The following is a 27,218-nucleotide window of genomic DNA, read 5'->3' as shown; positions in this document are numbered from 1 at the left end:
TAAATTTATATTCTACTTCTTTCAATAGTAGTTTACTTTATATTAAAATGTTGTTTAAAAAAGAAAATCAACATTTTCTCTGAATCCCAAGGTCATTAATATACATTAGATCAATAGGTCATAGTTTAAAGATGAAGAATGTCTAAGACCTACAGTAGGGAAGAACAATTAGCAAATTCATGACTAATGTGGCTATTTATGCATCTATCTCTAGGTTAACTGTCTAAAGGAGTTGTGGTTTACTGAAAGCTTTTATGTGCTCATACCTCTAATCAAAGCAGAAGTACAGTGACATAGAGATAATGAAGAAGACATTCCAATTTAAAAAGGAAGGAGAATTAATAAATATAAGACTGTCCATATTTCATGGGATGTCCATGAAGGGAAATAGCTGAATATTAGGTAGACCAGAGTAAAGAGCATCTGCTTAGAATATGAGAAACCAGGCTTTTTCACCTGAGGTGAGGACCTGGAGGTTGGAGACATCCAAAGTTATTGATAAATATTCATGAATGAAGCTCTGGATTCCAAAGGAATTCTGCTAATCACTGTAACTTAATTCATATGACCTATCCAAAATCACTGAATTTAAAAGAGGTTTCTGGTATCTTGCTCGACCTCAGGGTAGAATGATGCAGTTTCTAACTCCCTAAAGGCCATCTCAGATGGATTAGGCTATTGTGGTCTAGACCAGAGACTATAAAATCAAATCCAGCCCAATACTTGTTTGTTTGTTTTTGTTGTTGTTTATCTGTTTTTAGAGCCCCTGGCTATACAAAAACAGGCAGGAGGCCATCTTTGGCCTCAGGCAGTAGTTTGCCAACCCTTGGTTGTCAAGTAGACCTCAGAGTAGTTACATATGCAACTTTATTTCTCTGTACCAGAAAAAGATAAGGACCTGTGGGGTAGAATTACACCAGATGAACCTGTCTTTTTCACACCTTTCTGTAGGAATGCATATATTCATGTGGTTTATATGTTATTCTGTAATTAGGATGGATGTACTAAAAAAGATTTTTTATAATCGCTAACCTAAGTAAAATACCTGGCTTTGATAACGACCAGTTGGGCAGATCCCAACTTCTCAGTTCCTCATTTTCCTCATCTGTAAAATAAGAAGGTAAAACTCTATAATGTCTTTACAGATTATAAATCCTGGAATCTCATGGCAGTAACCAAAGAAAATGAAATGTATAGAAATTCAGTTTGCATGCAAGTTGTTGGAACACTGCAATAGCAAAGGTATTTCTATGTATCTGATAGAAAAGAAGGATATTAAATGAAATAGAATTTCTGAGTCTCAGCAAAGAACTAAAGCCTTCTTAATCCTCTTGGCTTAGGAGATGGTCCATTCTAAAGCTAACATGGTAGAATTCATATAAAATTATTGGGAAGATTAGTTATAGATCATAGATTAGAACCTTCTAAATAACAAAAAAAAATGGTAATAATTTGCCACTCTCCCAGGACAGCTCCTGGCAAAAGTTTCTTTCTCTGTAAGAACATGTAAGTGTCCAAGTGGGGAGGAGGGGGAGGGAAGGTAAGAACCAATCAATAAGATATAAGTCCATTCTAAGGGAAACTTTTGGATATATTTGTAATGATTTCCCCCACAAGATTTTGGAGAACTGGAGGCTCAGAAAGAGCAATACTGTAAATATTAAAAGCCAAGGTGGAATGGACACAATTGTGACTATAGAGTGCTGGGTGGAACGATGGCATTATGGAGACAATGAAAGTATAGTTTTTAAAACATAGGTATCTATATACTTTTATACTAAAGTGGAACATGCAGACACTTACTACTTCCTAGCTGTGTGACCTGGGGCAAGTCACTTAACCCCAATTGCCTCAGCAAAAAACAAAAAAACAAAAAAAAAAGGGGGGGGCTACTATAATGGAACATGGGCAAGGTAGTATAGTGTTAGTCTTAGAATCTTGAAGGCATAGTAATTATGTGACCCTGAACCAGTTTTTTCATCTCTGTGCATGTCAAACAACTGACTAGAATTTATCTATTGAGTCACAGATAGATTAGGATCTATGATGGTGAATGGAACTTCCACACCAGGACTTCACTACATAAAAAAATCTGAGTTCATTGTCTCTATTATCTGCTTGTAAGCTCCTAAGAGCAGGAACTTACACATTTAACTTTTGTAATCTCCAGTAGAAGGAAAAGAGAAGGAAATGAATATTTACATAGCACCTACATACCAGGACTGTATTAAACATTTATTTTTAACAAATATTGTATCACCTGATCTTCATAACAACTCTGTGAGATAGGCGCTACTATTATCTTCATTTTAGAATTGAGGAAACTGAGAGAATAACTAAATCACTAGCCCAGGGTCACACTGCGATAAATGTCTGAGGGCATATTTGTAATCAATACTTCTTGACTCTAAGCTCAGTTTCCTTTCCATTGTGGTAGTTGTTGCCTCAGTGCCTGGCTTATAATCAGTGCTTAATCAAAGCTTTTTGATTGATGTACAGATATCTTCACTGGTATCATCTTCAGGTCTTTTAATCTCCAGATATCTTGCTTTATCTTCCATCTTCTGAGAGATTCTGGGTCAATTTCTTCAATGATCTCACCAATCCCCCCCCCCACATGGTGGATCTACAAAATAATGCACATATGTCTGAGACTGAACAGACTAAAGAAATTTTCCTTTTGGTTAAAGGCAGCCTACTTGTTACAAAACACATTTGAAATAAAAACACATATTTGCGTGAATTACCCAGACAATGCACAGTAAAGCAGCCTTGAGACTTGAGTCATGGAGTTCACGGTCAATCTTTATTTCCTTTTCTATCGTACAGACATAGCTTGATATACCAAGCTGACCACATGCTGATTTTTAAGGATAAGTGATTGCTCATTAAGGTAGCCATTCTCCTCTCTCAGCAATTTCATTTTCTAGGAACCAAGCTGTCAAAGAGAAGGGCAACCAATCAAAATGATGGTTATATTCTAGACACACACACACACACACACACACACACAAATACACACATGAAACTTTCAAAAAGCATAGTCTAGTGTAAGACAAAGAAAGGGAACCAGTTAACTCCTACGAGCTGCAAGAAGTTCTTTATTCCAATATAATTTCCTAAAGGAGAGGTAGTGTAGTACAATGGATAGAGAGCAGATCATGAAGTAGGCCAGGTTCATGCTCTCTAGCATATATCACTATCTGTGTGACTATAGCTTAATTTCTTAGTGTCCTAGGCATCTTTCTTAGACTAAAAATTACCACTGAATTTGTCAGATTTAAAGGAAAAGAGGGAAGGATTTCCAAAAACCAAGAAATATTTCTAATATATTCCCATCTGCTGTAACTATTCCCTTTTAGCTAATGTTGCAAGCCCTCTCCCTCACTCCTCTAACGATGTGCGTTGAATATTAGGGAAGGAGGGTAAGAAGACTCAAATGAGGTGTCATACCTGGAGTAACTCCAAGGAGATGTGCAAGGAAATACTGAGGAAGAGAGTCAGAAAAGATCTGGACCATAAATTCACAACTGGAAATTTACTATCCAGCAGCTGCTTTTCTCCCAAGAAAAGCAATCAAATGCTTATTGATGTCAGAACTATGTAAATGATGCACAATATGTAACCTGAAATTGCTCTTAGTACTTAAAAACAAGGTTGTCAGGACATTTCACCCCTTCAACCCTCCTCCCGAATCAATGTATGGGTTATAGATTATTGATCACTAAGGATATAGCCCACAGCTGCTCTCTCAATGTCAGGAAGAGTGCTATTTTTCTCCCACTAAGGCTTTCCACTGTAGCTTTTAACCATGAGTCATAATATATTTTCAGACGTGGTGCAATTATTCATAGTCAAGTTATCCTACCCAAGCTTATCAAGAATTTAAACTGGAAAATATTTATATGCTACTCCCCCTATATGGACCCTATGCCTATGGGCAAAGTCACCACGGTGTTATTGGTCTAAGAAACACTTCTGCACCTTAAGATGACAATTAACTCACTAATGGAAAACAATTTCAATGAAACTAATATCAAAATTCTGTAAACCTGCCAGCAGATAGAAGTTACCACATTATTGTGGTCTGTTTTTAAGGACAAATAAAGCATGGTGCCATCCAGTATGCTGGAGTACACGCGGCACTATAGACAGAAGTGTTTCAAGTCAACACAATATGAAAAAATTCAAAATAAAATGAAAAGTGTCTGAAAACAAACCAACATAAATATACAGCAGTCCTGTTAATTATGATTATTTATGATCACTAAGAACTGGCATCATTACTGTAGTTTCCTTTCCAAAATCGCACAAATTCGTTACTCGACGGCGCTTTCTGAGTCCTATAGGCAAGGGGAGGGACACACTCCCGGCAAAGGTTCTTCTCGGCGGGGACAGCGCGGGACCGGGCGTGGGTGCTGGAACTCTAACCCTTGCACGTACGGACTGCACCGGCATGCAGGCTGGGATGTTTCCCAAACGTTCAACCACTTCTAATGTGTTGCAGATGTCTGAATCCTACCGATCTAATAAATAACGCGCTCAAATCCAGGGCACAAAGGTCTCCGAAAAAGAGCTAGAAAGCCACCCGATAGTGGGAGGTGGGGGAACGGTGGAGAGGTGGGGCGGCACACTATGTGCAGGCCATTCGGTCCGTCGTTACCTGCAACACTGGATATTTCATCAGAAATGACAAGACTTATTTACTCCCCTCAGCCGCCCCCCCAATTTCCCCCAGCCCCCCCCCCTGCTTTTTTTTTTTCCTCCTGGCTTGACAACGTGTCACCAGCACATCACTGCCATCCTCCTGTCCTTGCAACCTGACCTCTGTAGCTCGCTGCGCCCAGTGGTCAGCCCATCCTCGTCTCACTCCAACCACATCTGACAGGAGACAAGCAGATCGCAACCGAAAGTTCTGGCACCTGAGACGCCCTGGGACTACACAGGTAAATCAGGGTCATTCTTGTTGTCTCCAGGCTAACAACAGAGGGGAAACATGACATCTCTAGCAACACGGCTTACATTCGCATATTCAGAGACGCCATCATCCACTTACAAGAGGGCACCGAATGGGCACGATCCCCTTCCCGCATGCATCTTTGGGTGGGACTAATGACTCAACAGAGCCCCTGAAATGAGCCCCCAAAGTGGAGAATATCGGCTGCCTGAGAAAGGCGACAATATGCATTAACAGAAGCCATTAAAACAGGCAGACAGTGAAACGGTCACTTCTCCAAACCTAACCAAGGACAGACAAGTCCAGTCCTGACCCCCCCCCTGAGAACGGGGTGACAGAGGGGAGGAAGGAAAGGAGTTCTTCCCTGCCCTCTCCGCTGCCCCGACTCCCCACACTTACCCAAGCATGAGCTGCTTCAAAGTTAGCCCAAGCATTGTTTGTCCAAAAGGGAAATCTTTCCTTTGAAAATGACATACATGATGGTTGGGGTAGTTAAATGGTTTTTTCTTTTCCCTTTTTTAGTGAAATGTCTGTGTAGAGAAGAACATGAAGTATTTTGACTGAAATAAATGCTTTCATGGAAAACAGCAAACCCTGGAGATTATCCTGAGACTTGAAAAACTTCATACTGTTTTAAGCAGGTGACAGTAATGTCACCATCTGAAGGGGTTGTGGGTTTTGTTTGTTTATTTTTCTCCTAGACTCAAAGGAAAAAAGTTGATATTGAATGGAAAAAGTTAAGTGGAGAAAGATACTTCTTTGATGTAAATAAGTATAATACAGGTCTTTCTTAAGCATAGTCCCCTGCTCCTTGATGAAATGACCAGTGCCATTGTGAAAAGGGTCTGTTAGCCTGCTGGCTCCAACTTCCCCCATCCACCCACCCACTACCAGAGAGAAGAGAAGAGAAGAGAAGAGAAGAGAAGAGAAGAGAAGAGAAGAGAAGAGAAGAGAAGAGAAGAGAAGAGAAGAGAAGAGAAGAGAAGAGAAAAAAGAAAGATGTAATGCAATTGATTCTTAAAATAGTTCTGATTTTACTCCATTTTCACCAGACTGCCATATAAACATGGCTGCAACCAATTCTTCTGGATCCAATGCAAAACAGCCCTAGTCCCTACGGGCCAAGAATAGTTATGGGTATATAAAGGAAGCATGCTGAATTCAGACATACCTCACAACACCTTATAGGAACCATGATTCTTGTCTCTCTTTTGTGAGTCAATTGAGAACAGACTAGGATCAATCCAGGAGATTTACAGATGTTAACATCATGACTCATGCTCCCTCCTAGATAAATATGAGAATATCTGAACTTGGCTTGCTTCTAAGTATTTAAGTCAATCTCTTCTAATAACCAAAACAACCAACCAACCAAAATTGCATTTTCAATATGTACATGTTTTGGGATTTGTTTTTTTTTTTTTTTTAACAAAATGAATTAAAATGTGAAAAGATTTTGTATCTGATTCCAGGAGTATGGAACAAACATAACTTATATGGGTAAGTGTCTAACATGAATGGAGCCCTGAGGCAGTCTTTGGTGAAGATGAGTTCAGTATCCCTTCTTACTCTCCTCCTTATGCTTGGTTTGGGAATTATCTCTCTCTTTCATTGCTCAGCTTGCTGATGAGTGCAATAGTCTTTTTTTTTTCCATGAGGCAATGGGGGTTAAGTGACCTGCCCAGGAGCACACAGCTAGGAAGTGTTGGGCTGGTGCTCTATCCACTGCACCACCTAGTTGACCCGGTCAGTGCTGTATTCTGTTCAGTCCTGGCTTTGAAGTCCCTACTACATAGAAAAGAGAAAGCTTCCATGTATATCTATTGTTCTCCTGGAAAACTTTTCTCTCCTTCCTCATGGTGCTCTCCCTTTGCTCATCTTTCTTCAGCATTCCCTTTCCACTGACAACATTCTATGAAATAGTCTTTTCCTACCATTACCAGTGTTTGCCACATAAAATAACATGAGAAGTTGCTGATCTGCATAAGGTTGAGAATTCAATTCAAGGCCACCATATGTTCAAGTTATAACCTAGTATGATAAGCCTCCAGATAATCAATCTGTTGATATTCATAGAAATTTCTATTTTTTGTATCAACTCAACTTTCTGAACCTAGAGAGGAACTGAGAGAATCTGGTGTGACATCCTCATCATGAAAAATTCTTCTCCTTGGCAGCCAAGGAGAAGAATCTCAGTCAAGTGTTTCTTCTTTCTGTGTGTTTTTTTCCCCTGATCTATTTGAAAATGAATCTCAATCACAACTTAATCAGTCCAGTTATATTCCCTTCTTCTCTGACTCAAGCTCTATCTGTGAATCATCATCATGGATGACCCACTTTGCATCATACTCCAGAGGACCCTATGAGACAAAGAGTACTAATAAAAGGCATTATTTATAGGTAGTATTTTCATCCAGAATTTTTCCAGGTTTCAATTGTTTAAAAAGCGCGCACACACATACACACACACACACACACACACAGCCTTATGAAAAACAGTCATATCAAAGCAGAATGAGAGAAGGATGGGGGCTAGAAATCTAGCAGGCTTCTAATCATAAAGAGACACTTGGGATTGGAGAAATGAGGCTGTGGGAAGGAAAAATACAAGAAAGATGAAGCTGGCAGGTAGTTCCAATCTTGCCACCAGCTAGAATGAAAGATCTTTGAGGGCAGGGACTATCTCCCTTCTGCGTTGGTATCCACAGCACTTTTAGGCTCATTAATTCTGATTGGCAGACTGCTGATTTTTTCCATTGAGGGAAGACAGAAATAGCAAGGAGACCATAGTACAGGACAGAAAAGTGAATCTCAAAGCCAAGGTCAGGAGAGAAAACACATGAGCATCACTTTGAAAGCAACTCGAATCAACAGGTTATCATTCCAAAGTCCCATGTGGGGACATTTTTAATAAACAAGTCTCTGCCTCAGCCAGGCTCTAGCTGAAGTTCTAGTCTATCCCAGCCAGGTCTGTCTGTCTGTTTCTCTGTCTGTCCCTCTCTCTCTTCTCTGTCTCTCTCTCTCTCTCTCTCTCTCCTCTCTGTCTCTGTCTCTTCATCTCTCTCTCTCTATCTCTGTCTTTCTGTTTCTCTGTCTCTCTGTCTCTCTGTCTCTCTCTCTCTCTCTCTCTCTCTCTCACACACACACACACACACACACACACACACACACACACACACACACACACACACACACACAAAACCTCTTTAGCACTGGAAACAGACTGGACATCTTACATCAGCCGTCAAAACATTAATGATACTCTAGGCCCAAAAAGCCCAAACTACAAAAATCAGATTTTCCTCTGAACAAACCTCACTTCCTAACAAGCGTCAAAGGACCACAACAGAGGCTTGGAAAGCCCACCTGGAGCCTTTACAGCCCTGCCCCCAAATTTAACAGCATGCCAAACTGATACGACCTTGGCGGTAATGGGACTTCAGGTAAAATATCATCGGGCTCCCATCCTGAGATACCTATTTTCAACTGATTTAGCAGTAAAAGAGTCAGTTCTACAACTGACCCAGATCATTAGCCATGGAAAAAGTGCCATTCGTTAGAGCTAAAATCAAAAGGAGTATCGTTCTACTTCATAGCCTCAGATCCCAGCAGGGTTCTGGGAAGGTGTAACAGAGTCCCGCAACATTAAATTTAGAGCAGAGGGGAGTTTTGAATTTACCTAGAAAATAAAATTCAAAGCACAGAAAGAACCTTCATCAACAGAACCTTAAGCACAGGCACTCCAAGCCAAATTCACCAATAGGCAGGCTAGCATCCCTTCAATGCCCTGCCTCCCCCACCCGGAAGCCTCAGAGAGTCAACTATTAGGTAGGTGGGAGATTCTGCCCTGGCTATTCTTTTAGGCTTTTGTCCTGGAGGAAGGGAGACTAGTCTGCTCCGGACTCTTCCTGATGACCTGGGACTCTAACTGGAATGTCAAGGCACAAAATAAATATTCCATTCAAAGTGATGTTAATGGCATGTGAGAGATGGAGATGAGAAGCCCAGCTATCAGCCAAAAAAAAAAAAAAAAAATGATTGAGAAGAAAAAAAATAAATTCTGATTTCACTCTCTTCCATAATAAATAAATAAAAAGGGGTAGCTAAGTGATGCAAGGGATAGAGTACCAGCCCTGGAGCCAGGAAGACTTTGTGTTCAAATTTGACTTCAGACTCTTGACACTTAATAGCTGTGTGACCCTAGGCAAAGCACTTAACCCCAATTGTCTCCAAAAAAGAAATAAAGCAAAGAAAATTTAAATTAAAAAAATTTAAATATGGCATTAGTTCAAAAAGGTTAGAAAGTAATCCCCCTTTTCTTTCTCACTCTCCTTGTACACTCCTGCTTGCCATCTATGGTGCAATGACCTTAAAGGGATCATTCCCCCAGACCTATTTATAAGCAATTTTGAATACAGCAGAGCCTCTGCTGACCTCCTATTCCAGTGCTTCCTCAAGTGATATAAAAATGGCCCTGGGCCCTTGGAAGTTGGGCCAGCAAAGGGCAGGTTTGGTGAATCTTACCAGGTTGGATGGGCTTCAAGTAGAGGCCCAGAAACTCACTGTGTGTCTGCTGCCCAAGGATCAGCTCAGCTGAGATGGAAAATATTCCTTGCTTGGTTGCCAAGGGGATGTATAAGCATTTAGTTAATAGCAAGTAACTCATTGCTGTTATAAATTTTATAATTAAAAAAATTTTTAATTTAATTTTAAAATATTTTAAGTTTTAAAAATTAGATTAATTTTGAAAAAATAAATAAAATTTGATAAATGAGAACTTTTATCAGTACAGTACAGTTTTGAATCTTGTCTGCACTATCTCAACCTGTATAAAAAAAACACCTATCTAGGCTACTTTGGGCAAATGCCTTAACCTCTTGGAACCTTTTTATCTTTATAGGTAAAATAAGGAAGTGAGATAAGATGATAAGTCCTGTTATATGCCCTTTCCACTGAAAAGGTTCTTTTTACTCAAAAACCTTATCCAAGGATCAGAGATTTAGAGCTCAAAGGGTTTTTAAGAGCCTGTTGAGACCAACCCTATTATTTTTCAGATAAGAAAACTGAGTCACAGACAAACAAAGTCACTTTCCCAGGATCACCCAGGAAGTATCTGAGGCAGAATCTGAACTCAGATCTTCCTAACTCCAGGTCAAATTTTTTATCCAATATGCCAGTTAGCTGCTTATGCAGAGTATCTCATTAATAAATATGTATATTGAGTCAAAATCCAAAAAATAACACAATTAGAGTAGGATAGGTACATAAGAGGAGTGTAAAATGCTATGAAATCACATATGGGAGAAAGTCTCAGTTGCTGTGTGGGGCAAGAGGGAGTATGTAGAAGTCTCCCACATTACTATATTTCAGTGTATAACAATTCTGCACTCCTAGACACCCTTGAAGAAGACAATACTCTAACAACATCATTACCATTACCATATCCTGGCTAATATCTATTAGTCTGAAAATAATGGATTTTTTTCCCATTTCATAAACAGGCTGTCTCTATCTACAGTGTCCACCATTCCATGAACTAGAGCTTCCATTTACATGGAAAGACTTCAATCTATTTTATTTTATGCTGATCATTAACTAAGAATATTTCTCTCTGGAGATTTATTACATTAATGAGCTCTGAAATTACTCATAGCAATTAAGTATATTGTTCTTAAACTCTTCAGAGATTATTGAAATACTTGTGTTGCTTCTACAGGGAAGCATAAATAAAGGGTACAACTCATCCTTCCCCCTCCCCAAACAAACTAGCAGCTGGTCATATCCCTGCCTTTCTGAAATATCTCCCTTTTCTAGCTCTAACAATCTTTTTGGATTGTTCAACACAAAAATCTCACAGCCCTTCCTACCAAAGGAGCTTTGTATTTCAAATTAACATTTAAAATTTTCTAGCTTACAACAGCCTTCCCACATGCTTGGAGTCAACAGAGTACAACCTGTCCACTTGTGCTTCTTCCATTTGGACAAAAGAACTGAAAGGCCCCGATAAGCTAGACAGCTTCCCCTCGGAACTGACCTCTGGTCTACATCACCATGCTGAGATTTGGCCAGCTCGGGGTAGTCACCCAAATCCATGACCATAAGGATATACAGAAGGAGATATAACAGGAAGTATCTACCCTGGTCAGTTTGGGGGTATCCCCTTCTAGGAAGGCCATTGATAAACTGGAGCTCTCCAGGTTTTTTGAATTTATATAAAGGAAAACTTCATAACAATTAAAGCTGTCCACGAGTGAAATGGGTCAGTCAGTCAGTCAACAAGCATTCATGAAGCTTTTTATTTACTATGTACATTATGCTAAGTTCTAGGAACACAAAGAAAGATCCTGCCCTGAAGAAGCTTACATTTAAGTGGAAGAGACAAACAGAAGGGCAATGAGATACAACAGAGAGGGGATGGGTTATGATCTTAGAGGGGAGGCCCTAGCAGCTAAGGGGAAGGACAGAGGGAACTTGACATGAGTCTTGAAGGAAAATGGTGAGGTTGGAGGTGAGAAGGAAAGAGTACTCCAGACCTCTAATGCAAAGACAGAGACAGAGTACTTTGGTGGAGGAGCAGCAAGAAGCCCTGTGTGGCTGGATCTCAGAAGGAGAAGAAATTAAGAGTATAAGACTGGAAAGGCACTCATGGGACACATTATTTAGAGGCGGTGAGTCCCCATCATAGGAGGTCTGCAAGTAGAACAACTGCTTGTCTAGGGATGCTGAAGAGAAGATGCTTGATCAGGTACAGGCTCTGAGGATCCCACCAGCTCTGAGATTTTCTGAGAGGTTCCTTTCTATCCTTCTTGAAGGCAAGGCAGTGTATCCTCTGCTTCTTTTTGTATCTCCAGCACTTAGTTTAATGTAGCACATAGTAGGTGCTTTAAAAACGCTTATTTTTTGACTGTTCACTCTAATGTTTCACTTCCTAACCATTTCCCCTGGACATTATCTCTGCATCTGTGGAGAATAATTCCAGGGAAATGCCCTTCCAATATTGCAAAAACCGCCTTCACATAGATATCCACCCTGGAAGAATACAACCGGGCTTGGGCATTTCCCCACTTAGAAATCCTGGGACACCAGCCAGAGGCTCTCTGCCTCTGCCCTCTTGCTTACATGGCCCGTACCCTAAATTGCTCCTGATACAAATTTCCTTTGTGCAGGGGCTTTGCTAATCTTCTCTGTATCCTTCCAATACAAATTTCCTAAAGAAATACCTGCTAGCCTAAGGTTTCCAACAGGGCTTACTGAATTTCACTGGTCCTTCCCAGGCAATGAAAATGAGATAGAGAGTTTCTTTCTCCAGGCCATAACATAAATGAAAAGTTTGTAAAAGATGGGGCAGGGGAGGAGGAAGGAGGACAAAAGTTCTCTCCCTCCCTTCTTTCTCTTTCTCTCTCTCTCCCCTTCTCTTTCCCCTCTCTCCCCACTTCCTCCTTCCTTTCTTTTCTCCCTCCTTCTCCCTCCTTCCTTCTCTTTTTCTCTCTCTCTGTCTTTGTCTCTCTGTCTCTCTGTCTTTCTATCTCTCTGTCTCTTTGAATCTGTCTCTCTGTTTTTCTCATTCTCTCTGTCTTTTCCATCTCTCAATCATTCTCTCTCTCTCTCTCTCTGTCTCTGTCTCTCTGTCTGTGTCTGTGTCTCTCTCTATCAATCATTCTCTATCTCTCTCAATCTCTCTGTCTCTCTCTCTCATTCTATCTCTCTATCTCTGTCTCTCTGTCTCTATCTTTCTTTCTCTCTATCTCTCTCAATCTCTCTGCCTTTCATCCTCTGTCTCTCTGCGTGTGCATGTGTCTCTGTCTCTCTCATTATCTCTATTTCTGTCTCTGTTTCTCTGTCTTTTTCTCTCTGTGTGTCTCTGTCTCTGTCTCTCTCGTTCTCTCTCTCTCTCTCTCTCTCTCTCTCTCTCTCTCTCTCTCCTTCTCTGTCTCTGTCTCTCTCTAAGTGTGTCTCTATCTCTCTCTGTGTCTCTGTCTCTTTGTTTCTGTCTCTCTATCTCTGTCTTTCTGTTTTTGTCTCTCTGTCTTTGTCTCTGTGTGTGTGTCTCTGTCTCTGTCTCTCTCTGTCTCTCTGTCTCTCTTTGCCTCAGTTTTACAAAGTAAAAGAGAAAGAGAGAAAGTCATAAAGGGAGCAGGAACAGCAGCCCATTGGTTTGAAACTGTTCTGTATGCTAATGTAATGATGTGAGAGAGCAGAGAAACCCTAAGGACACCCATCTCTTTATCACCTTATAGGGCATGACCAGCATCGAAGAACATAATTGAGGCACAGGTTATTAAAATGCAGCAAGAGATAACAGGCCATAATTGAACCCCCTAATGGCACACGCAGTAACAGTTCAGCAACAAGGAAGAGTGTACAGAATTTGCACAGACTGTCAGTGTGGGAGATGCATGATCCTGGAACTTTGGCTGCCTGTGGCCAAGGGGTAAATGTTAGCTGAGCCCTGGCCTCCCCATCCTGGGCACAGCTGGGGGTGCAGAGAAGCCTCAGAGACAGGGGGCCGAGCTGGGAGCTTTCAAACATACCCCCGCCCAAGCCCCACATTTCTAAAGAGGAAACAGACTCAGCCAGGGAAGGGGCTTCTCCGAGGTCATGCAGTGATCCAGAAGGACCTCCAAGGGAGATCCTGGTCTCTAAAGGCGATGTGCTTTCTTTCTATGTGGTGCTCTCTATCATCTTTGCCCTGGAGAGTGCTCATAGCCTAGTTGAAGAGAAATCTCAGCATCTCAGCAGAAGATAATACAAAATACCATCAAACTTGGTGCTATTGGTCTAGACTCTAAAATTCTAGAGGATTTGATAAAAAGGAAAGATCAAGAGAAGTGGAGACTGCAGCAGTCTCCTTTTCTTCTTTGATAAAAAGCCATTTCTCAAGAAAAAATTTTATAAATTCATTCACACTAATGTGTAAATGACTGGAAAGTCTTGAAAGTGTAAATTTTCCCAGTATTTCTCTTTTTACAGGAGACAAAGACTTAGGCTAGAAGAAAAATTTTCTAACAGTGGAATTTCTTATATCATCAAGAATATGAGGAAGTGATTTGGATTAGGGAAGGGGCTTTTTCAATGTCCTTGAAAATATTCCATATAGAATAATTAGACTGATCTTACCTATAGAACTCAAGTGGTGCATAAAACTATCTAGAGAAATAAGTTCCCCAAATCAAGTATTTTTGGTCTGAAATGTTCAAATAATGGCATCTGAAATAAATGTCCTTGAAAAAAGGCTGACAGCATTTCCTCAACTAAACCCTCAGATCTTAGAATCTTTAGCATCTTTTAGACTCTTAAAACTCACCACTCTTTTTAGTTCTTAAGAACAGACACACAAAGCAAATAATGAGAAAGAAATGGAAACAGAGATGCTAACTGGCTTGTCAAGGGCATCACAAAAGAAATTTGAGACAAACAATGTAGAGGTTAAAGGACCTAATTTCCTCCTATAGAATGAGAGCTCCCAATTTATATAACACAATGATTCTGTAAGACAAAGGAGTGGAGCAGGAACTAGGGAGAAGAGGGCAGGGTTTTGTCCCAGAGTGTGAAAATTTAGAAGGCTTTGATAGCACTTGTAGTCCTTTATCATTTTAGAAAGAACTAAACTTAGTACTTGGTTAACAAAAATAATTATCCAAAATAGGAAACTACTAGCTGGCATCCTTCATCCCCTACCCTAACCCAATTGTCTCACAGTATCCTAAGCTTACCCCATAGACTGAATTTATCTTTAAAAATTTAATTGAGGGTTTGTTTCTGATATCACTTGTCCCAGAAGCAAAAGTTGTTTACTAAAATTTACAAAGGAAATAGGTATTGGGAACAGGAGACCCTCAAGTTGTTCATATTTGAGTGTTTAAATTATTCTGAAAGTAGATTGATAGAAGTTCTTTAAAAAACAACAACACACATTTCTTTTGTAGCTTAATAATCTTCTGAGATAAAAGTAAATATTCAAATCGGAGAACAGGATGTAGATATAGCCCATGCAATGAATGAATGCCAGATAAGATATCCTTATAAGCAATTGGAAAGCAGTCATCACACTATGATCATAAGAACAGACCACTTCTTCCCTGCCCTGTCCTGCCTTGTGGCTTTTAAGACAAATATAAAATTCACTGTTTGGCTGTGAACAACGTCCTTCATAATCTACACACACACACACACACACACACACACATACACACACACACACACACACACACACACACACACCTTTCTAGATTTCTTACTCCTTTAACTGCCCCTTCTCCTACAGAAAAAAAAAAAAAAAAAAATCTAGTGACATTGTTCTCCCCATTCTCCAAGACACTAAGACATTCTATCTCCTGACTGTGGGCATTTTCCCTGGCTATCCCCCATACCTGGAATGGTTCTTCTCCTTATCTTTACTATCGGACCTTCTTGGCTTCTTTTAAGCCCCAGGTAAAAGCTTACCTCCTTCAAGAAGCCTTTCCCAATCCCCTTAATTCAAGTTCTTTCTCTTTGTTGATCATTTCCTAATTTATACTATATATTGCCTCTTTGTATATGTTGTTTGCACATTGTCTTCCTCATTAGACTATGAGCACTTTAAGGGCAAAGAATATCTTGATTTTTTTTTTTTTTTGGAATGCTCAGAGCTTAGTACAGTGTCTGACTCATAGTAAATATTTAATACATATTTATTGGAAAGGAAGATTCTGGGAAGATGGTGGAGTAAGTCAATAAATTTCAAGTTCTCCAGATTTCCCCCACAAAAAGAACAAATTTGCACTTCAGGGGAATATAGACTGGTAAAAATTCAAGAAGACATGGGGCAGAACAAGGGTCCTCTCAATACAACCCAAGAAGATCCAAAGAAGCTGCAGGGGCACTGATGGTTATGGGCACTTGCAGGAGGTTACTCTTGGTTTGGGGTTCCAGGTTAGAGGGTGAGCTAAAATGAAGCTAAAGGCACATCCCCTCACCACATGATTAGAGGTGCTTACATTAATACTTCTTATTTTTTAAAAAATGAACTTGCAAAGAAGAAAGTACCCAACCATAGAAATGTACTATAGGAATAGGGAAGACCAAAGTTCATCCTCAGAGGAGGACCCTGAAGTAAAAAAAAAAAAAAAAAAAAAAAAAAAGCTTATTCTACTCCAAAGAGTAACATTAAATGGCTTCCTGCCCAGAGAGAATTTATAGAAGAACTAAAAAAAGAATTTAAAAATCAAATGAAAAACATTGAAAAAAAATTAAAAAAATAAAAACCATCCAAGAGAAACAAGATTATGAAAAAAAAAAAGTTAACTAACTGGAAAAGGAGATATAGAATCTTAAAGATGAAAATAACTTCTAAAAAATTAGATTTGGGCAAAGAGAAGCCAGTGAAGGCATAAGAGAACAAAAAATAACAAAACAGATTATAAAGAATTAGAAAACATAATAAATGTGAATGCATTTTATAAGAAAATGACAGATCTAGACAACAGATCAAGAAGAGAAAATGTAAAAATAACTGGACTTCCAGAAAGTTGTGACCAAAAAGAGAATCTTGCCACAATAATGCAAGAAATAATCCAAGAAAACTGTCTTGGTATGATAGAACATGAGGGGAAAGTAGAAATAGAAACAAAAAATTCACCAATCACCAACTCAAGGAGAACATTTGTGGAAAACACACAGAAATATTACAGCCAAACTTTGAAACCCCCAGATCAAAGAGAAAATTCTGCAAGAAACAAGAAAAAAAATTCAAATATGCTGGCGGCACAATTAAAATTGTACAATATTTAGCAGCAGCTACAATAAAAGATCATAGGTCTTAGAATTATATATATCAGCAATCAAAAGAACTAGTCCTGAAGCCAAAAATATCATATCCAGCAAATTTATCCATAATATTAAATGAAAAAAAAACATTTAACAAACTTACAGATTTTCAGGACTGTCTTTCAACCAAATCTGACCTCAATAGAAAATTTAACATATAAGAGTCAATATTAAAGATCAATTTCAAGAAACTTAACACAGACAAATTGTATGTTATTTACATGGAAATGTATACCATATGTTTAGAATTGACATCAGCAATTGACAGCTAAAAAAAAAAAAAAAAAAAAGATTACAGCAGGGTTGAGTAAACAAAAAAAAAAAAAAAAAAGCAAAACTACGTAGAAAGAAGGGTAAAAATTGTAATTATGTTATACAAATGAGGTACAGAGGAAGAAAAGATACAGAGGCATTAGAGGGAGGAGTGCTCCTAGTTCTCAAAACCTACTCCCATCAGGAACAGGTTGAATAAGCAACAAATATGTATAATATAAAGGGTATATCACCCTCCAAAATCTACAAAGAAATAATGGGAGAGAGCTGGACAGAGGAGAAAGCAAAGGGTAGAGGAAGAAGATAAGGGAAGGATCTATAGGTGGGGAAAGGTTTAGTAATAGCAAGGCAAGTTAAGGGGCAGAATTAAAGCAAAAAGCAGGAATAAGAAAGAAGAGAGAAGTCAAACTTGAAGATTCAATTAAAAGAGAAATCTACATTATTTGTCAGCCCTATTGCTGTTGTTTGGAATGCATGGGGTTGGATACGTGGGTTCATGTGTGTGTGTGAGGGGGTGTGTGGATGTGGATAGGTGTGGGTATGTGGGTGAGTATGTATATATGTATCTGAGTCTGAGTATACGTAGATATATATGCATGTTGCTCTATGTATGTGTGTATAGAGATGTATGTGCGTGAATGGGTCTGTGGGCGGGTGTGAATGTATATATATATGTATATGTGGGGGGGTGAGTATATAAGTGTGTATATATATATATATATATATATATATATATATATATAAACTTATCCATGCTTAACTATAGCCTGCTAAGGGGAGTTGGGGAGGATGAAAGGGGGGAAAAGGGAAAAAAGAATAAAATAAAAAGTAGGCAGCAGAGAACAAAAGAATACTCTACAAGGAAGCAAAGAAAAGAGAGACAGTCATGAATGTAATTTCTTCTATTATATATCCTTTCTTGAACTGGTAAAATTTTTTATATATTTTGAATCCTCCCTCATGTTCTGATGGACACTTGACAATCTTCTGTTTTGTTTTCTTTTGTTTTCCTTTTCTTTTTTTCTTTTTTCTAGCCTTTTTTGTTTTTTAAATAAAATAAATAAGTAAATATTTAGTGATTGAATAATGTTTAGTGATTGAATGACTATAAGAAAATGCAAAAATGGGTCTGGCTAAGACTTTTTTTGATCCAAAACCATTTAATTGATGAAGAAATGTTCTGGTGAAGGAACTTTCTTAATCAATGAATAGGTACAAAGATTCTGCTTGCCTGTCTTACTTCAAGATTCAGTTCACTCCCTCACTTTCTCTCCTGTTGCTAAAGCCCTTCTGAAATCCCCTTCCATTTTACATTTCATATGTCTTATATATACATAGTTTTTTGCATATTATCTCTGCCATTACGTGTAAGTTCCTTGAGAATAGAAACCTAATTCAATCTATTAGCCACTTAATAAATTCTTGTTGCCTGACTGACTTTTAGTCTTAAAAAAAATTGTCTGAAGTCTCTAAAGAGTTAAGTGACCTGCCTGCAGTTAGCCAGAATTCTGGCAGAGTCATAATTTGAACCCAAATTTTCTAGGCCCAGCCCTACTACCTCTCCTTGTTAAGATTTCAAGAATCTGCCTCAAAGTCATAGGATCTTTGATTTAGAGGTGAAAGGAGCCTGAGGGTCATCAAGGTCAACCTTCCCAAGGTGAGACCCAGAGAAACTAAGGGTCCTGCCTACAGCAACTGCATGGTCTGAGGCAGGATTGGAGGCCAGGTCTCCAGGCCCAGTGCCCTGCACCCCGCCACACTGCCCAGCAGAAAGCCTTGATGATAAGACATGGCACCATGAAGCAGCCCCTTGCAGAGGCTGGGCAGCCTGGCTCCCAGAAGGATGCTGAAATGGTCTCAATGCCCTTCCTTGCCTTTGCAATAGGTGCCCAACTCAGGTGTCATAGTACCATCATTCTCCGGAATCTCTTTTTTTCCATAATTAATGCACATTGCTTATTGATTAGAAAGGTCAAGGCTATATATAAGTACAATTTGTAGGGATGGAGGGGTTTGGAGAGGGGAAAAGGGCAAGGAGGCTTTGGCACTGTTCAACAGAGCTAGACACTGGGAAAAACCATCTAAAGCATTAGGCACAAGACAAAGCCTATATAGATTAAGAAAAGGCAAAGCAGCATAATAATCAGGGGTTCCTTTCGCCCACAAAAGGCTACCATACTAAATGCCATGACTTTCAACATAAGGAGCAACATTTTATTTGGCCTCATTGGCAGGGCTATAAATTTCAAAGGACGTTCTCTTTTAAAAGGTGTCAGTTAAAAATTAAAATCTCGACAGAACTTAATGCCATGCAGATCACTGGGCTCATTCTCATCCAGTATCTGCCAAACATTCAGTGCCAATAAAATGTAATGGCTTTAATATTCCTTCAGAATTAACACAGAATAAAACAACCACATTAAAGTAACATTACAACCTGGGAACTCTCAGAATAGCCAAGAAATCTGCCCAGAGGCTGTGTGGAAGTCCTGGGTGAGGAGAATGGGACAAGTTAGGGGGGACTATCTAAGACCCCATGTCCAGGAGGGGGCTCCAGAGGCTACTTAGAGGTTTATTTTCCCATTTTAAAAATGAGACCTCAATTTTCCAAATATCACAAAAATGGGTCACAGCTTGTACAATGGGCTCTATCTACGGTGGCCTATTTAGGAAGGATCCATCTAAAGTTTCCCAGAATATAAGCATGGAGTGAAACAGTTCCTTCCTGAGCTGTTACTTATCCTGGGTCAGTTGTTTAAAAAAAATCTATAAACAGCATTCACTGCATCACTGGCAGACTGCAGCCCTGAGAGACTGGCTACTTACTAGACATGAATAAGGACTCCAGTTATTTGATAAAGCAACCTTTTGAGGCTTGGCCCTAGGGTCAGGTGATTATAGATTATGAGCTGGAAGAGATTTTAGGGGTAATCTAGTCCAATCACCTTATTTTATAAAGAAGGAAACTGAGATTGAAGGATTTGTGCAAAGCCATACAAGTAAATGAGTGGCAGAATCAGAACTGGGATCAGTCAGTCAATAAGTATTTATTTAGTGCCTACTGTGAGCTAAGTGTTGAGGATACAGAAAGAATCAGGAGACAATTCCTGTCTTCAAGAAGATCACAATCTAATAGCATCTATTTCAGGGCTCTGAATCAAGAATTTATTCTACTGGACCACATAGTTCCAAGATATAGCAGATCAGGCATTAGATTTAGTATCAGAAAGACCCAGATTCAGATACTTCCTGGCTCTGTGACCCAGGCAAGCCATCTCACTTTTTGAGGTCTTAGTTTCCTCATCTGTAAAATAAAGAGGCTAGATTCAGGGACCTCAAAAAGTTACTTCTAGCTATAAACCTATGAAATTATATCCCCTTTCATGGAAATTTGTCTTGATGGTTAAAACCCCAACAATATCTACAAAGTCAGACCCAAATTGTACATGAAAACAAAGTCTAAGGGGCTCTGAATTTAAGGGGGATAAAAAATAAGATTAAAATGAGTAAGAAGTTTCCACATTCCAAAGCCCCTGGAAAAAGAGCTGGTGATGGAATTGCTGACGGACCTTTAACTCTCCTGGTGCTAGCAGGAACCACCGGACTACAGGAATAAAACTAAATTACATCACTTGTCATCATTAAGAAAAATTTTCATCTCAGTTCTTCATTTGAAAAGCACTATAGTTAATGAATGAGTACTGAGCCATGACACGTAAATGGCTAAAATATAGGAATTATACTGAGGTCAACTAAAGTATTTTTTAAACCATGAAATTAAGGGGCCCATTCACTCTGGTCCAGGATGCCACTCCTGGCTGTTAAGATTCCCATGCAACACTGCCTTTGTGCGTAAGGGAATGGTATGTGTTTCTATATTAGAGAGACTAAGGTTCCATGCAAATCAGGCTTGGAGCACACGGCCAACCTCGTGTGACAGAGAACATGGATTTTCCCCAATACACTTGCATGCTCTCTATTTGTTTCTGCTGTCTGCAGCCTTTTGTGCCCCCACCCAACTGGTGCACTGCGGGCTGGCAAAGGAGTAAGTAGTTGGGACGATTCATGTCTGAAGGGACATCACATGGCTTCAGGATAGCTGAGTTTTGGTGCATTCCTTCTTCTGACTGCTCGAAAAGGAAAGAACATTTTGCAAGAGGAGGAAACTAATGACTGCATCCTCTCCACATTTCTTAGTCCTTTCGGTCTGTCCCTGAACTTCACAGCCCCCACACACACACACCATCTGAGAAAAAGGGTGAATTAAAGGCAATTTTGGGGGGCAAGAAAGATAGGGAATTGTTCTCAACTAATATATAAAAGGGAATTGCTCTAAATATATAAAAAGAAGTAAACTCCTGTTTTCCCATGGGGGAAAGGTATTCTGGGACTAAATTTATTGTTCCCCTGAGTTGAATATGAATGCTCCTTGGGAAAAAATGAGTTATAAGTAAAAAATGACCTGCACTGGATGTCAAAAAACCTGAATTCTGGTTATGATTTTGGCTCTGCCAATTAACCTTAAGCAAAGTGATGAAACTCTGAGAGCCCTAGTTTCTTCATCTATAAAATGGGAATAATAATAAATATTCTGCCCTCCTCTTGAGATTCCAAGAAGATGACTAATATGAAAAAGTGAAGCAGGATCATGAGCAGCATTAATAGAATTATTTGATGGAGTTCCAGGAAGCAAACTTTGTGGGGCAGGGACTTTCTCTACATGTGACACTTTCTTATTCTCCAGTGGAAAGGGGGAAACAAAAGAGAAAAAGTTTCTAGGGTGAGCCTAAAAAATGATATCAAGAAGAAGAGGGCTTTGAGGGAAGATGTACTGATCTAACTTTCTACCCACCATTGTGCTCCGGAGCATGTGGGGTAAAAGCCTCCTCTAACAATACAAGCCTAGTGCTGCAACATGCACTCAGTCAATGGGGATGATGTTCTATTCATTCCAGTGTCCACAGGTCTCTGGACCAGCCCATGATTGTGGGTACCCTCCCCGTGGGCCATCCCCCTTAGCAATATTCAGAAAACTCTGGCAACCATGCAGTGTGAAAAATTATTACTAGACTTCAGAGATGAAAGTGTTAGGAAAAGTGAAGGCTACCAAAATTGAAAGTGACGAATGTAGGCCACCCATTGCTAATTGTCACCCAGCTATTTTGTTCTATTGGTCATGTGACCAATAGTGACAGCCTAAGATGCTGATGGATTTTGACCTAGACGAGAAATCTGATGTTGAGAGAGAGAGAGACAGAGACAGAGAGAGAGAAAGAGACAGAGAGAGGAGAGAAGGGGGGAAGATAGAGAGGAGAGAAAAAGAAAGGAGAGAGAGACAGAGAGAAAAAGAGAGAGAGGGAAAGGAGAGAGAGAGAAAGAAGAAGAAGAAACAGAGAGAGGAGAAAGAGAGAGGGGAGAGAGAGAGAGAAACAGGGAAAAAAGAGAGAGGGAAAGGAGAGAGAGAAAGAAGAAGAAAAAGAAATGGAGAGACAGAGAGAGGAGAAAGGGGAGGGGGAGAGAGAGAAACAGAGAAACAGAGAAAAAAGAGAGAGGGAAAGGAGAGAGAGAGAAACAGAGAGAAAAAAGAGAGAGGGAAAGGAGAGAGAGAGAAAGAAGAAACAGAGAAAGAGGGGAGAGGGGAGAGAGAGAAAGAGAGAGAGAGAGAGAGAGAGAGAGAGAGAGAGAGAGAGAGAGAGATAATACTACTGTTAGAGCCCCAAAGTGAGGAAAAGGAAGAGAACAAAAGGGGCCTTCTGACAGCTCAAGCTGAGGAGGAAAATTAGAAAGGAAAGCGAGTACTACCACCATATGCGCTTGTAGCTAGTTGGGACAGCTGCGAAGAAATATTGTCCAGCCCGTCTCCCTGACCGGGATTATGATACATTTCAGTATGTGGCTATCAATAACCCTGAATGATTAATGCTAATGATTTATGTAAATTTCACCATAAGCTTTATTTGTGCCTGATGTTGAACTTAAGGATGTCAAATCATTTCTTTGGAGATTGTTAGAGTTTTGTTTTGGGTTTTTGGGGTGTTTTTTGTTGTTGTTTTTGTTTTTACAAAAAAAGAAAGTCTAAAATATAACATTTGACATTTCATATATCATGACTCTAGCCTTCCCAAATACTCAGTGGGAGAAGAAGGGTCACCATTCCCCTATATAATAACCTTTCATGTTTTGATAAACCCTTGGAAAGGGATTATGCTTTGTGATAATGACTGCTCTCCACACATGATCCCCAGGCTACCTTTCCACAGGGATAAAATCAAACAAAGCTAAGGAGAACAGGGTTTACCCAGGGGCTAGACTGAAATATTACATTAAATCTATATACATACACTGGAGCTTCCCTATACTGCTGCCTTCCTTTGCTGTGGGACCCCCTGATAAGTGAAACCATCCAATAACAAAGTCCCTTTTGTACTTACTAAACATCCTTTGAACAAAGGATTCAAATTCAATATGTAACCAACTTACATACTGAATTTTTCTATATTACAGCAAGGTACTAAGGTCTTCTTAGCTACAGGATTTGTGTAAGTTCACAAAATAAAATTGAACACTTGCTAAAAATGAGAATTTAGATTACATAAAATTAAAAGGCTTTTTTACACAAACAAAATCAATGCAGCTAGGCTAACAAATGGATTTGTTAACTGAGGAAAATCTAAACGTCAAACAACTGCCTGAAAAAAGGGCTAATATATAAGATACAAAAGTAATTGAAGCAAATCTAAAAGATCAACAGTCCTTCCTAATGGATAAGCAGACTAAATATAAACAATTTTCAAAAAAAGGCATAATATTCACAACCAGATAAAAATAATGCAAATAACTAATGAGAAATGCATATTAAGATAACAATTTGTCCACCAAATTGGAAAAGTTGATAAAGTATAAAAACATAAGATGAACATAGTAATGCATTGTTCGTGAACCTAAGAATTGGTCCAACTCCTCTGAAAAACAATTTATTGTTGCAATTATGCAAGAAAATTCACTAAATTTTTTACATTTCTTTAATCCTGCATTATAGTTATGGGACCCATTGAGGTCAAAAACAGAGGAAAGAATAGATTTTGGATAGAAATTCCATCTGCACTCAGAAAAAGAACTATGGAGATTGAATGTAAATCAACACATCCTATGTTCACTTCTTTTTTCTATTTTTTTTTCTCTCCCATGGGTTTTCCCTTTTGTTCTGATTTTTTCTCCTATCATGATCCATAAAGCAATGTGTATAAAAATAATTTTTTTAATATTAAAAAAATTGAGAGAAGGGTCTTATATATGCCAAAATATTTATAACAGACCTTTTTGTGGAGGGAAAAAAATGAAAACAAGGTGAGTTTTTATTATTTGAAAGATGCTTGAGCAAATGGTGGCATATAAAAGGAATATTATTCTATCATAAGAAAGTAACATCATGAAGAATCTGGAAAAACTTGGAAGGAATTATATTGACTCTAAACAAAGAAAGCAAAGCTAAGAAAAAAGATGTTCACAAAGACCAAAATTATGGAAAAGAAAACAATACTAAAAAACACATAAATTCAGATTAATATAGAGATCAGTCTTGATTAGAAAAGAATAATGATGAAATATGTTTTTCCTTCTTTTGACAGAAAGTCAGGGGAGTACATTACATGTTATCACATGTTATATATGATGGAGAACACTGTGGTATGAAGATTAGTTTAATTTTCCTCTTGTTACAAACAAGGGTTCTGTTTATGAGGAGCAAAGGTAGCATAAAGGACTGTGATATTTAAAAAAAAAAAAAACACTAATAAAATATTCAAACAACCAAACAAGCAAACAAAAAGAAAGTAAGTTTTTCACAAGGCCAAGCAATCTCTTTAAAGTAATCCACACAGAGCTTAGAGTGTCATGACCCTGGGCAAATTCCAGAGGCTGGGGTTATTGTAAAGATTTTCTCTTTATCATTCCTTCCTCCCTTCTTTCTCTCCTTTCCCTTCTTTCCTTCCTTCATACTTTGAACAAATATTTGTTAAGCTTCTATTCTCTGAAGAGCAATACTCTCAATGCTTAGCATAATGCCTGGCACACTGTAGACACTTAATAAATGTTTATTGAAGAACTGGCTAAGAGAAACACAAGGTTTAGGTACTTTTCTCCATGGATCTTTATAATTCAGAAGTCAGATAAATCTCATATACAGACAACAATAGTAGCTGATGGACTATAAGCTCTTGGAAGTCAGAGAATGAGTTGTTTTGGGGGGGTTTTTGTTGTTGGGTTTTTTTTTTTAATCTTCATATCCCGTGTTTAGTACTTCCTTATACAGAGTAACTAGGGATTTAATATATGTTGCTTGCTGAATATGATGTGCTAAGTGCACTAGAGAGTTACTAAACAAAGTGCCCTGAGAAGTCCAGGGAACAAGGTCGTAACTGACAATCAATCAATCAACAGGCATTTGTTAAATGCTTATTAGGTACTAGGCACTATAAATTAGGTGTTGGGGGATAAAGCACAAAGAATGAAGTAATCTTTAATCATAAGATGCTTACATTCAAAGGGGGAGATGGATTAAAGAAAATGTGTGTGTGTATAAACCTAAACAGCATAAATAAAAACTGGATAAACATAAATATAAACAAATTAGTAAAATACAAAACATTCTGACGAGCTTCTTCCATAACCACCATAAAATTAACTAATTGAAGCTTACCAGGATTCCTTCCTTTAGAGACTTGCCAGTTATATACACTGTTCCAGACTCCAAAGGAAACAAGACTTCAGTGAAATTCTCCACCATCCAACTACTTCTGTCTCAAAAGTCATGGATGGCTAATAGATAATCATTCAGTTGTTTTTCATTTGTGACTGATTCTTTGCGACCCTATTTGGGGTTTTCTTGGCAATTATAAAACAGGGTGGTTTGCTATTTCTTGGCAATTATAAAACAGGGTGGTTTTCAAGCTCATTCTACAGATAAGGAAACTGAGGTAAACAAGATTACTCAGGTAAGTGTCTGAGGCCAGATTTGAACTCGCAGAGATGAGTTTTCCTAATCACCCCAGACCAGGCACTTTACCACTTTGCCACCCAGCAGCCCTTGCTAGCAGATGCTGTCTAAGATCCCTCCCCATAAATGCTCATCCTCTCTTTCCTTCACCTGTCACATTCTGAACACACTGAGCAGAGTAAGAGAGAGGTAGGTGTACGAGTTTTTGGGATATCTAGTTTGACCTCCTTAGGTATAAGAAGTCTCCCTGGGGACTATGATGCTGTCAAGACCTTGCAATGAACTGGATATGTAGGGAATTAATTTATGATCAAGGGTCAGGAGAGAGAAGCCATTCTTAGAGGTCCGTGCACTATAAGAAGCCCCTCTATTTGTAGCCTAAGAATTGAAACTTGAAGGGATGTCCCCGGAGAACAGGAATGGAAAGTGAAACACTGCTTACTGACCCGGTTCAATGTGCAAGATGGAAGAAGTTGTTTTCTTGAACTGCTGACCATTAGAAGTCCCCAGGTCCACCATGACTTTTTAAGTCCTTCTACTATTGCCCATGGGCTCCAACCGTGTCTCATTTGGAGTCCTCTGGAAGTTGGGACAGCTATCCTACTCTGCCTCTGCTACTCTGCCAGATTTCATCTGCAAAGTACCACGATACTCCTCTCGGTTAAGGCAATAATCTCAACACCACAGAGTCCTGACTCTCAGCCTCTTCTCTCTCTGGTTGGAGGGCTAGAGGGTGGTACACAAAAATCCCCCCAATTCCCTCCATTGTAGAGGGCAGAAAATGAACTCTGGGGCTCACTCCACTCTGCAGCTTCTCTAAGTTTCAACTCCAAAAAACAAGATACCCCCAGGTATCTCCCACTTCCTTCTTGCCTCCTTTTGTGCCCTCCCTCATTATAGTATAAATTCCTTGAGGGTGAGAACCATCCTTCAAGTTATTAATGATATTCCTAGTGCTTCACACAGTACCTGGCACATAGTCTGGGAGATACAGAGCTATAAACCCAGGGGGTTAAAGAAAAAAAAAAAAAAAAAAAAAAAAAAAAAAAAAGGAACCCAAACTCTGACCTCGAGGCACAAAACTGTCCCTGCTCTCTGGGAATCTATGATCTGCAGCTTAAAAGTAGCAATCTCTAGGTGGGTTTTGTACCAGAGAGGAAATATTCTATCAGCTACCCCAGCTTCTTG

The 27,218-nt window shown here is 39.1% G+C and overlaps 1 pseudogene; it reads right to left on the bottom strand.

Moving 5' to 3' along the window:
* Positions 1-12,089: 12,089 nt before the first annotated feature.
* On the bottom strand, positions 12,090-12,175 carry LOC111718524 (annotated as a pseudogene).
* Positions 12,176-27,218: the final 15,043 nt, after the last annotated feature.

Source organism: Sarcophilus harrisii, chromosome 2, assembly GCF_902635505.1.
Source record: "Sarcophilus harrisii chromosome 2, mSarHar1.11, whole genome shotgun sequence".
Lineage (NCBI taxonomy): Eukaryota > Metazoa > Chordata > Mammalia > Dasyuromorphia > Dasyuridae > Sarcophilus > Sarcophilus harrisii.
Note: the sequence above shows the minus strand (reverse complement) of the source record. Positions and strands in the feature narration are given on the sequence as shown.